This window comes from Pleurodeles waltl, chromosome 5, assembly GCF_031143425.1.
Source record: "Pleurodeles waltl isolate 20211129_DDA chromosome 5, aPleWal1.hap1.20221129, whole genome shotgun sequence".
Lineage (NCBI taxonomy): Eukaryota > Metazoa > Chordata > Amphibia > Caudata > Salamandridae > Pleurodeles > Pleurodeles waltl.
Window position 1 is genome coordinate 867,599,959 of NC_090444.1, and position 12,283 is coordinate 867,612,241.

General features: G+C 47.3%; 1 long non-coding RNA gene across 1 annotated transcript in view; it reads left to right on the forward strand.

The window, feature by feature from the left end:
• Window positions 1-10,563, forward strand: part of LOC138297325 (uncharacterized) — a 144,178-nt gene extending 133,615 nt beyond the window's left edge. Inside the window, exon 3 of the long non-coding RNA XR_011204026.1 lies at window positions 10,354-10,563. This is a non-coding gene — a long non-coding RNA (uncharacterized lncRNA). The remainder of the gene's footprint in view (window positions 1-10,353) is intronic.
• The last annotated feature ends 1,720 nt before the right edge of the window (window positions 10,564-12,283 follow it).

The window sequence follows — 12,283 nt, forward strand, 5'->3', positions numbered from 1 at the left end:
CATTACACTCTATCTGGTGTTTTGATCTATCGTCCACCAGGTCCTATGGGAGATTTTATGACCTCACTGGCTGAAAATATTTCGCAATCAATATATATTAAACCTAACTTCTTAGTGCTGGGAGATTTTAACTTACATGCGGAAAAGTTGGATAATGCCTCTACTAAGATGCTGATATCAGATATGAATGCATGTGATCTAGTACAGTTAATTCGGGGACCTACTCATAATAGAGGACATACACTCGATCTGGCATTTTCTAACGTACCATGTCTAGAATTTATATCCTCACTCCCGCTTGCATGGTCGGATCATTATCTTTTAGAGCTAGAATTATCCATTGTGCATCATAAGAATTTGAACCCGGTTGCCCCTTCACGCAGAAGAAAGTGGCACAAACTAAAGGCCACTGAGTTTATTAACGCACTCGGAAAAAAGAGACCAGGAAATATAAATATAAACAATATATCAGATTTCACGCAATCCGTGAATAAATGGACAGAGGATAGTCTGGAAGAAATCATACCCCTCTCCTATACTAAAAATACACCCCGAAAGAAATCTGCCCCCTGGTTTAATGCCAGCCTCCTGGAGAAGAAAAGAGGTTGCAGGAAACTAGAAAGGAAATGGAGATATACCCATGATGACTCTGCAAAAAGGGAGTACAAGATTATGATTCGAGATTACCACTTAGAAATTAGGAAAACACAGGCGGCATATTATTCTGAAAAAATTGAAGCAGCAGCTAACTCTCCCAAAGAGATATTCAATGCCTTAAAAGACCTTATTAACCCCACTGAGGAGTTAGAAAGTAGGGACTTCCCGCAGCAACATGTAGAGGATCTGGCAAGCTTCTTTTTAAGCAAAATTCAGAACATTTATGAAGCTTTTCCCATTTCCCAAAGTAAAGATCAGGAGACGAGGTATCAGGAGGAGCAGGAGGAAATCCTCCTAACAAACTTTACTCCCATTAGTCTGGATGAAATGGTAAAATCATTGAATTCAACGAAATCAGGTTCCCCGTTGGATCCTGCTCCCCCCCAGATCTTAGCTATGGGACTACCAGTCTTAGGCCCAATAATCACCAAACTTATTAACACCTCATTAGTCTCTGGTATGGTACACGAATCATGGAAACAGGCTATTGTTAAGCCTCTTCTAAAAAAATCCAATTTAGATTCCAGGCTACTGACTAATTATAGACCAATCTCACTGCTGCCTCTAATGGCTAAACTTGCGGAGAAGCAGGTACACCTTCAGTTGTCTATGCTTTTGGAAGAAGGAAAACTCCTACATCCCACTCAGATGGGTTTCAGGCCTAAGCATGGGACAGAAACCGCACTGATTGCCATTACAGAGGAAGCAAAAAATAAGATGGACAAAGGAATTGAAACCGCGATCATCCTTTTAGACTTGAGTGCGGCATTCAATACAGTTGATCTAAATATCCTCATAGCTAGATTGCGGGGATGTGGAATCGCTGGCCTCGCACTAGAATGGATCCGCTCATTTGTACATGGTAGATCCTTTCAGGTGCTGGATAGATCTTACATTTCTAAGCGTACCTTCAGTACCTGTGGTGTCCCTCAGGGGTCGGCCTTGACTCCGCTACTTTTTAATGTCTACATGCGGCCTCTAGCAGGGATCGTGGAACCATTTGGACTAAATCTGGTTTCGTATGCTGACGATACACAATTGGTCGTCTCCTTCTCTAAAGCTCACCCAGATATGGGTACGGCACTAGGGCCCTGCCTGAAAGCAGTTGCTACCTGGATGTCGGGAAGCAAACTGAAGCTTAACAACGAGAAAACTGAGGTGTTGTTCTTTGGAGAAATATGCCCCTAGTTAATTCCAGCCTACTTGACGGAGCCCCCACTCTGCCTCCTCCTAAAAGCCTTATTAAAAGCTTGGGCGTTTGGCTGGACCCTCTACTATTAATGGCTCAACATGCCAACAGAGTAGCAGGAACTTAATTTGCCCTGCTCAGGACTCTGAGGAAGGTTCTAACGTTACTACCGTTTCTGGCTAGAAGACTGGTTATTCAGGCGCTGATAGGTTCTCGGATTGATTATGGCAATGCCCTGTTTATAGGATCACCTAAATATGTGATCCAAAGATTACAAAGGGTACAAAATGCTGCTGCACGTTTGCTTTTAAACATTCCAAAGCAACACTCTATACGAGCAGGAATCGTGTCCTTACACTGGCTCCCGGTAGAGGAGAGGATTCAGTTCAAGGCCCTATGCCATATTCATAGAGCCATTTTCGATAAGGGTCCTGAAATGCTTAAAACACTGGCACAGGTCTATATTCCAGCTAGGCCACTCAGATCCTCATCAGCTAACTTGATCATAGTACCGTCGGTGAAGAAAGCAAGATTGGGAGGAAGATCACTGGCATATCGAGGTTCTTTGCTCTGGAATAACATGCCTATCAATATAAGATCTAATTCTCAAGAGACTTCCTTTAGGAAAGACCTGAAGACCTGGCTATTTAAAATTTAAACTCTTTTACGAACATAAATAGCTCACTTCCGCTATGGCAACATTAGCGCTACGAGGCCTTCGGGCAGTTAGGCGCTATATAAACAATTATAACATAACTCCATTTATTATGCCTCAGTGGAATCTTAATCTTGTACTTACTTATTTAATGTGTATCCCCTTCGAGCCAATGCATAATTGTTCCTTGCGGATCCTCGCATTCAAACTGTCTTTCTGGTCGCTATCACCTCTGCTTGCAGGGTGAGTGAGCTCCAGGTGCTTTCTTCAATGCCTCCATACTTGTCTGTACACCCTGACAAAGTGGTGTTACGCATTAGAGCTTCCTTCCTTCCTAAGGTATTTACACCATTTTATGTAGGCCAGTCCATCACTTTGCCTACCTTCTACACACTCCCACACCCTTCCCATGAGAATGGGAGAGACTCCACTGTCTGGACCCAAAAAGAGTGTTGGTGTTCTACCTCCATTGTACTAAAGATTTACAGGTGGACGATCAACTCTTTGGCTATGTGGGTGCTAAGAAAGGGAAGGCGGTGCAAAAGCATATCATCTCTCGATGGGTGCTTCTTTGCATCAAAATGTGCTACACTTTGGCTAAAAAGCAACCTCCTGAAGGCTTGCATGCTCATTCCACCAGAGAAACTGCGGCTTCCATTGCGTTACCATGCGCAGTTCCTGTCCTGGATATCTGTCGGGCAGCTACATGGGCATCCCTGCACACGTTTGATAAGCATTACTGCCTGGATAGTCAGGTCCGTCGAGGCGGCTACTTTGGTCGTTCAGTCCTGCAATACTTTCTAGTATGATCTTTGTTCGCAGCCCACCACATAGGATGGCATTGCCTGGGTATCAATTCTAAGGTAAGGAATCTGCAACTAGAAGTCTCTATCAGATGTACAGGTTAGTTACCTTCGGTAGTTGAAATATCTGGTAGAGACAAATTCTAGTTGCAGCTTCCTTACCGCCCACCAATCCTCCCCGCTTTGCGAAATTATTTCTAGGGACAGGTGTTCCCCCTTTCAGGTCCTTAGCTCTGGCGCACCAATCTCAGTGTTCTTAGCTGCTCTGTGCTCTGGCGTGGAAAGTCGTTAAAAGAAACTGACATCACTGCGCGAGGGCGGCGTCTATGTACTACTCCCGACGTCATCAAGGCGTCAGTCGATGCCTGCGGAGTCGACCAACGTCACCTACAGACACCCAAGGGTATTGCTCGAAGAAAAATCTCCAGATACAGTCTAACGCCTGGGGGGAAATTCTAAGGTAAGGAATCTGCAACTAGAATATGTCTCTACCAGATATTTCGTTACCGAAGGTAAGTAATTTGTACTTTAGGCCATTTGGGAGCTTGCATAAGGGTTCGCACCCCTTATCAATATAAAGGTTTAAAAAAAACCAAAAAAAAAACCCTGGTTTCTAGTGGCTTCTGCACCCCACCCCCTGCCAAAAGGGGCAGATCGGCCTAATTAATAAAGGCCAATCTGCCCCCTGGGGGGGCAGAAATGGTCTTTTAAAAAAATTGCTTGAAGGGCGAACAACCCTTGCCTAAGGGGTCGCTCCTGTTCTCAATGTAAATAAAAACATCCCTGGTGCCTAATGGCTTCTGCCCTCCCTGGGGGCAGATTGGCCTATTTCTGATGGATACAACTACCTGTGGATTCCTCACCTAATGAATACTCCCATTGCGCCAGCATTCAACGGAAATCTTCTTCCTAGCTTCTGCACGTCGACGAGGACGTCACAGTTGCCCACGCGACGCCATCTGACGTCATACAGGCAATAAGAGGTCCTCGCCGACGTCAGTTCACTTTTTTCCGTGCCATTCGAAACGGTTATCTTCGAGGGAGCTACTGTTGCTGTTCGACAGTTACAGTGTGTTTTTTGGATCTATTTTTTCTTTGAGATTACAATGTCGCAAAGAAAGTCAGGATTCAAGCCCTGCCGTGAGTGTGGGGGCAAAATGTCGGTAACGGACCCACATTCTGACTGTTTGTGGTGTCTTAGTTCCGATCATGATGTTCACAGGTGCGATTCTTGTCAACATATGAATCCTAAGGCCCTGAAAGAGCGCGAGGCTAAGCTTTTTCTGGCGAAGTCGAAAAGGAAGGAAAAGAGACATCATCGAAAATCCTCGTCACCGAAGTCTCATTGGCGTCATCGGGACTCCCGGCGTCATCGAGAATCACGGCGCCGGTCGAGTAAAGAGAGGTCTCGGTCGAGGTCACCATCAACTCGACGTCAGAAGACTTGGGAGGTCAGTCCCACTGTCACTCCCCATCCATCGACGCCGTTGCCTTCTCCAGCCTCACCGACTTCGCCCGGGTCATTGGGCCAACCACCTTCAGTGTTTGAGGTTCCGCAGCCTCAAATGTTTTCTCCGTCGTTGCAGACGTCGAGACCGGCGTCGGTGTCGCCTTCGAACCAGGCACCCCAGTACCCAGCTTTCCCGGCCCCTGGAGCTGATAGTACTGCATTTTTAAATGCGATGTTTTCCATCTTCCAGCAGATGGCTCCAGGTGGTGGACCGGCTGGTCCTTCGAGCCCTTTGGCCTTCAACATGGGTGCTCCGGCTCTGCTTCGACCAGCACCCTTTATGCCCTTTCTCCCCCTGGGGAACGTGGGCTCGGCGCCGGTATCGGCTCCGGTGGCTCCTGAGACTTCGGCTCTGACAGCTTTGGCTCCGGCGGCTTCGATGTTTCAACCAGTGGTGCCGTCTAGACCTCCTGCGACTACGAAGCAGTCTTCTCTCCATCCGACTCCTCGTTCGGTGCCGAAGGGACCTATGGCGCCTGTAGATCCGGCGTCGGACGGATCCGAGGATCGGCGTCGTTCTTCGACATCCGCTGATGCCATGTCGACGCCGAGGATAGAGGAGAGGCTGCACTCGAGGAGGCTTGCTCTCCGCCTCCTTGAAGAGCAGGAGTACCAGAGACAAAACCTGGAGGAAGGAGAGATTGAGGACTCTCGTGAGGGTCTCCATGGGCTGGACACTGCTAGTGGCCTAGATACTTCCCCCGAGTGGGACTTGTCATCTCCTGGGGAGTATACAGAAGAGGCGGCCACTTTCCATTCTGTTATCAGGAAGGCAGCTAGCTTCTTGGATCTTCCTTTGCCGGTAACTGAAGCCAAGCAGAATTTGTTGACAGAGGTGTTGCACCCGGCCTCTACATCGGCAGAACCACTTTTGCCGTTCAATGAGGCGCTGCTGGACCCTGTTTTGGAAGTCTGGAAGAAGCTGGGGTCTTCTTCAGCTGTCAATAGATCTGTGGCTAGGAGGTATCGGGCTGCACCGGCTGACCCTGGTTTTCTTACCAGACATCCAACACCTGAAAGCTTGGTGGTCCAGGCTTCCTGCTCAGCAAGGTCTGCTCCTGGCTCTTTTCCATCTGTGCCCTCAGATAGAGACTCCAAGAAGATGGATATGGCATCCAAAAAGGTGTTCTCTTCATGTAGAATGGCATTGAAGTCCACCAATGCTACATGTATTTTAGGAAGGTACATTTATGCCCTGATGGACGAGATTGCATCAACACATACGGAGGTACCTGAGGGGCTGTTAAATCTAGTATCGGACGCTCAGGCAGCTGCAACTCAGGTTATCCAATCTGGGTTGGATACAACTGACTCAGTTGCTAGGGCAATGGGCAGTGCTGTAGTTACGAGGAGGCAGGCTTGGCTTCGTAACTCAGGATGTTCCTTGGATGTGCAGTCGACCCTACTGGACCTTCCTTTTGATGGGGACAAGCTCTTTGGTGCCAAGACGGATTCGGCCTTAGAGAGGTTCAAGGAGAGCAGGGCCATGGCCAAGTCGTTGGGCTTGCAAGCCACTTCTTCCGCCTCCTCCAGATTTTTTAGGAGGTTTCGAGGATTTGGTCGTGGCTCCTCCTCCTCCTCCTTTCGAGGGAAATTCCAGCAGCCTACCTCTGCTCTCTCCTATAGATCTTTTAGAGGGAGGGGTAGGGTCCGTACCAGGGAAGCCTCTCAGCAGCACTCTGCCTCTTCCTCTTCCTCTGGAGGGGTGCAGCAGGGGAAGCAGCCTTAGGCTTCCACCAATTCCCACTCACTCCACTCCTGTAGGGGGGAGGTTACTGAATTTTCTCCACAAGTGGGAGGTCATAACTTCAGACTCCTGGGTTACCAGCATTGTGAGAAAAGGCTACACCCTTCCCTTTTGGGAGTTTCCGCCCCCCATCCCGCCCGCCCATCTTATTGTTCAGAAGAACACCTCCTGTTGTTGGAACAGGAGGTTCAAGTCCTCCTTTCAAAGGGTGTGGTGGAGTTTGTTCCAGAGCAGGAAAGGGGTCAAGGTTGTTATTCAAGGTACTTCCTGATTCCCAAGAAGGATGGTCGGTTGAGACCAATCCTGGACCTAAGGATCTTGAATTGGTTCCTCAAACAGGAAAAGTTCAAGATGCTGACCCTAGCTCAGGTGCTTTTGGCTCTGAACAATGGAGATTGGATGGTGTCTGTCGACTTGCAGGATGCTTACTTTCATATCCCGATACTCAAGTTGCACAGGAAGTATCTCCGTTTTGTGGTGGGGTCACAGCACTATCAGTTTGCGGTCCTCCCTTTTGGTCTTACTTCAGCACCTCGAGTCTTCACGAAGGTGATGTCGGTGGTTGCGGCAGAGCTCAGAAGGAAGGGGATAGCAGTATTTCCTTATCTAGACGACTGGTTGATCAAAGCCAGGTCTCCGGAGCTCGTGTTGCATCACCTGCAGTTGACAACCCAGTTGTTGTTCGACCTGGGCTTTTCGGTGAATGTGCCCAAATCTCACCTAGAGCCCTCTCAGCGCCTCCTGTTCATAGGGGCAGTACTCGATACAACATTGAACCGAGCCTTTCCTCCGCCTCAGCGGATTCAGGACATTCAGACGTTGGTTCCAATGTTTCAAAGTGGAGCGGTCATTCCAGTCCTCAAGGTCCTACGTCTGCTCGGTCTGTTTGCTTCTTGCATACTGTTGGTCATGCATGCTCGCTGTCACATGAGGGCTCTTCAGTGGTGCCTCCGAAGGCAGTGGTCTCAACACAAAGGGGATCTCGAAGGCTCGGTGAGAATCTACAGAGATGCTGCCATGGATTTGAAATGGTGGATTGCGGACGGCAATCTTTCCAGAGGAAGGCCGTTCTCGCAAGCTCCGCCTGTGGCCACAGTAATAACGGATGCTTCCACTCTAGGGTGGGGAGCTCATCTGGGGGACCTGGAGATCAAGGGACTTTGGTCTCTAGTAGAACAGGTGTTTCATATCAATCTGTTTGAGTTACGGGCTGTACGTCTGGCTCTCAAGGCCTTCCTCCCATCCCTTCGTGGTCAGTCGGTTCAGGTCCTGACGGACAACACTACTGCGATGTGTTATATAAACAAACAGGGAGGGGTAGGGTCGTACCTTCTCTGCAGAGAAGCTCTACGGCTATGGTCCTGGGCAAAGGACCATCAGATTTGCTTGGTAGCAAATCATCTGGCCGGAGTCTTGAACGTACGTGCGGACAATCTCAGTCGCCATTTCTCAGCCGATCACGAGTGGCGTCTCCATCCAGATCAATTCCGGTTAATCTTCCAGATGCGGGGGTTTCCTCGGATAGATCTGTTTGCCACCCGGGAGAACTTGCACTGCCCGTTATTCTGCAGCCTCCAGTATCCGGTAAAAGGAGCTTTGGGGGATGCGTTTCAGATGACCTGGTGCGACCAGTTGCTTTACGCGTTTCCCCCCATACCCTTGATTCCTCGTGTGTTGAGGAAAATTCACCAAGACAGGGCTCAAGTCATCTTAATTGCTCCGGATTGGCCAAGGAGGGTGTGGTACTCGGACCTTCTCCAACTCTTGCTGTGCCCTCCGCTCCGTCTCCCTCTCAGGGCAGACCTCCTCTCGCAGTCGCAGGGGCAGGTTTTACACCCCCACCTCCAGAGCCTGCACCTTCATGCCTGGAGATTGAACGCCTGATGTAGTGGATGTTATCTTATCGGCCAGGCGACACTCCACTAAATCTATCTACGCTAATAGGTGGTCTAAATTTGTGGTTTGGTGTGGAGAGAGGCAGATTGATCCCTTACGTGCTCATTTGTCAGATGTTTTATCTTTTGCTTTGTCTTTAGCACAGAGGGGTTGTGCAGTGGCTACTGTTAAGGGTTACTTGTCTGCCTTGTTAGCCTTTCTTTGTCTTCCAGACCAGCCTTCTTTATTTAAATCCCCAATAGTACTTAGATTCTTGAAGGGCCTTATGAATAAATTCCCTCCAACTCCTTTCGTTATGCCTCAATGGGATTTGACCTTGGTTCTAACTTTCCTTATGGGGTCCCCTTTTGAGCCTATGCATTCTTGCCCCATAAGATTATTGGTTCTTAAAACGGTTTTCCTGGTTGCAATTACCTCTGCAAGGAGAGTGAGTGAGTTGCAGGCTCTATCGGTAAAACCCCCTTATACATCTTTTTATGGGGATAAGGTGGTGTTGAGGACCAAGGCTGCTTTCCTTCCGAAGGTTGTTTCACCCTTTCATTTGGCCTACACAATTACTCTATCCACGTTTTATCCTCCGCCTCATCCGTCAAAGGAAGAAGAGAGACTACACCGCTTGGACCCAAAGAGGGCGCTAAGCTTTTATATAGACAGGACAAAGGATTTCGGGCTGGAGGATCAGCTTTTCATCGGATACGTGGGAAAGAGGAGAGGAAAGACAGTCCACAAGAGAACACTCTCCAGGTGGGTTGTTCTTTGCATTAAAATGTGTTACTCTTTAGCAAAGAAGGATCCTCCTGATGGTATAAGAGCTCATTCCACCAGAGCTAAGTCGGCCTCTTCGGCCTTGGCTAGTGGTGTTTCTGTGGTCGACATCTGCAAGGCCGCAACTTGGTCATCCCTTCATACTTTTGCGAAGCATTACTGCTTGGACTCTGAGGTCAGAAGGGATGGCCATTTTGCACGGTCAGTGCTGCAGGATTTCTTGGTTTGACCATTCAGGCACCCACCACCGAGTGCGGTACTGCTTTGGGACTCTATTCATTAGGTGAGGAATCCACAGGTAGTTGTATCCATCAAAAGAACGAGTTACTTACCTTTGGTAGCGACTTTTCTGGTGGATACATTAGCTACCTGTGGATTCCTCACGGTCCCACCCGCCTCCCCGTTGCCTGTTTGGTCTAACCAAGTAATTCTTGAGTGTGCTCCTCTTGGTTTTGAGGATTTGTATATATTATGTATATATGTTTATATGTATATATATAGTTCATATATTTATTTACTTGTTTAAAAAAAATTTAAAAAATGGTAGGTTGAATTCTTAGAATGATGTATTTGTTTGGAATATCATTAAATATTACTATTGTTCTTTCATCTCAATGGCCTATTATTCTCAGGCACGTAAAAAATGTTGGTACTGACGTCGGCACGTCGGCGAGGACCTCTTATTGCCTGTATGACTTCAGACGGCGTTGCGTGGGCAACTGTGACGTCCTCGTCGACGTGCAGAAGCTAGGAAGAAGATTTCCGTCGAATGCTGGCGCAATGGAGTATTCATTAGGTGAGAAATCCACAGGTAGCTAATGTATCCACCAGAAAAGTCGCTACCGAAGGTAAGTAACTCGTTCTTTAATAGCATTATGTCCATGGCAGTAAAGGGGTTAAGGACATGAAGACAACACCCGCTTTAGCAAGAGGTTTCTGTTGACCCGGTGACAAAGTTGATGCAGGATACATTTGGGACTTTCCTATGGTAGTAGTATGACTATTTTGCCATTATCATGCTTTTAAATACTGTATTTGAGATTTAAGGTGACATTGCTATTTGCGTGCCCTCCACTTGAACGTCATATTGGTTCTGCATGGAATAGTTACAAGGTGTATTTTCTCTTCTAGGGAATGACGGCTCCAAACGGGAGCGAACAAGAAGGAACTGACCGTTTTTATCTCACGAAGAAAGAGGGGACATAAACATGGACTATGTTATGAATTTAGAGTTTGATAGGTTATGTGGAATACCCCTTCCCTAAGATTTCTGTGAAATAAAGTTTTTTTTTCTAATTGTAAAGGCTGCTGATTAATAAAATGGACAAAGGAAATGCATAATCCATGGCTCCGGTCTTGAGATTGAATCATAGTTCATAATTTCAATAATTATCAAAAGTAAAATGTGCTTTGCTAATGTGTCCCTCATTAGTGCTGACCTACCATTAGTATTTTTTTGTGAAAGCTAACTACCCAACTGCATCTCCCAAAACTTTTTTTTAACCAGTTTTAAATTGCATTTTCAATATCACAATCTTGAATAAATTACATCTATGAAAGTTACATTATCATTAGTAAAATCCGCAATCCAGCTACATCGTCATTAATAAAATAGTTTCACATCAGTATCAGCATGAGTCCTTGGTTCAGTCCTTAAACAGCAACATTGGAAAAAACAAGTCATGTGTCGATGTTAACTCACATTCTGCCATTACCACAAGTGCTATTCAATCTTCCTATCTCAAGCAAGTACTGCAAACATTGAAAATCAACAGTGACATCCATGAAGCTATAATGGCCACTAGGAAGCTATTCGGGGACATCAAAGGGTGTAACAGAAGGGTGTTGTCACTCACCCATGGACAGGCTGGAAGGGGTTATGATGGAGATGTGGGAATGTGGATAAAAGGGGACGGGGGAGGAGGAGGTTATGTCCCCGCCAGGGTAGGTTTAAGTGACGGGCCACCAACTCTTGTATGTGTGCAAGTCAAGTAATAGTGCTTCCCATTCCACATTTCTGGGGTATTTGCGTAGTCCTCATATTTCTGGCCTCCTGAGCTCCTCTCTCTGTCCCCACTTCAGTATTGCCGCACACCAGTGGGCTATATCTAACAATACCTGGGCTTTACAGTGCATAGCAATTAGTGTGCATGCTATCAGCAATGCTTGGTTTATAAACCGGTTAGCAGCGTTATCTGTTTTTGAGCACCTGAACAATCCCAACAGTGCAACTTCCATTGTGAACACATCCAGTCACCTCTCAGCAAGTTGGACACGGACACTCATAAGGTTACAGACTGAGCAACTCCAGAATACGTGCATCGTGTCAGCACCTGCATGTTGGCATCTCGGGCAAACAGAGGAGGACCCAAACATTTAGGACAGAGTTGCATGAGTGAGGTAAGCTATATGAAATATATTATGCAGGATCTACTGAACTTGGTATTCTGCATCATCCTGGGGTATGTAAGTACTGTTTCCAGTATTTTCTTGTTGACTCGCCACCTAAGCCCCACTCCCTAAGGACTACATTTAACAGGTTGTGTGCGGTGTATGCCAGTGCACAAACAAACCAGGTGACAAGTCTACAGCCTCAACCCATTATATACAGTGTGTGTATGAGAGGGTGCTTATGTGGTTGCCATGGAGCCAAAGATGGCAGCCGTGGAGTAACTTTGCTCCAGGACCTGAATGCCGCAATCAACATTAATCCTGCCATTACACACACACACACACACACACAGACACACACACGGACACACACACAGACACAGTGCTGCATCAGACTGTCGACTGGCCAGAACCAACCTTGCATACCATACCGGGGCATGCCCGGCACAGGGGGAGGGTGTAGGGAGCTGGCTACTACAAAGACCACAGCTGACACCAGCAGACTTTTACCCCGCGGAACATGATTGGAGTCATCCTGCATACAGTGATCCAGCAACGTATTGGCGCGGTAGACTGGGAACACACCATGGGTAAACCGAAATCACCAAAACTTCACCCCCGTCCACCCTATCCCACACTCCATCATGGGGAGGAGCCTTGACACGGGGCA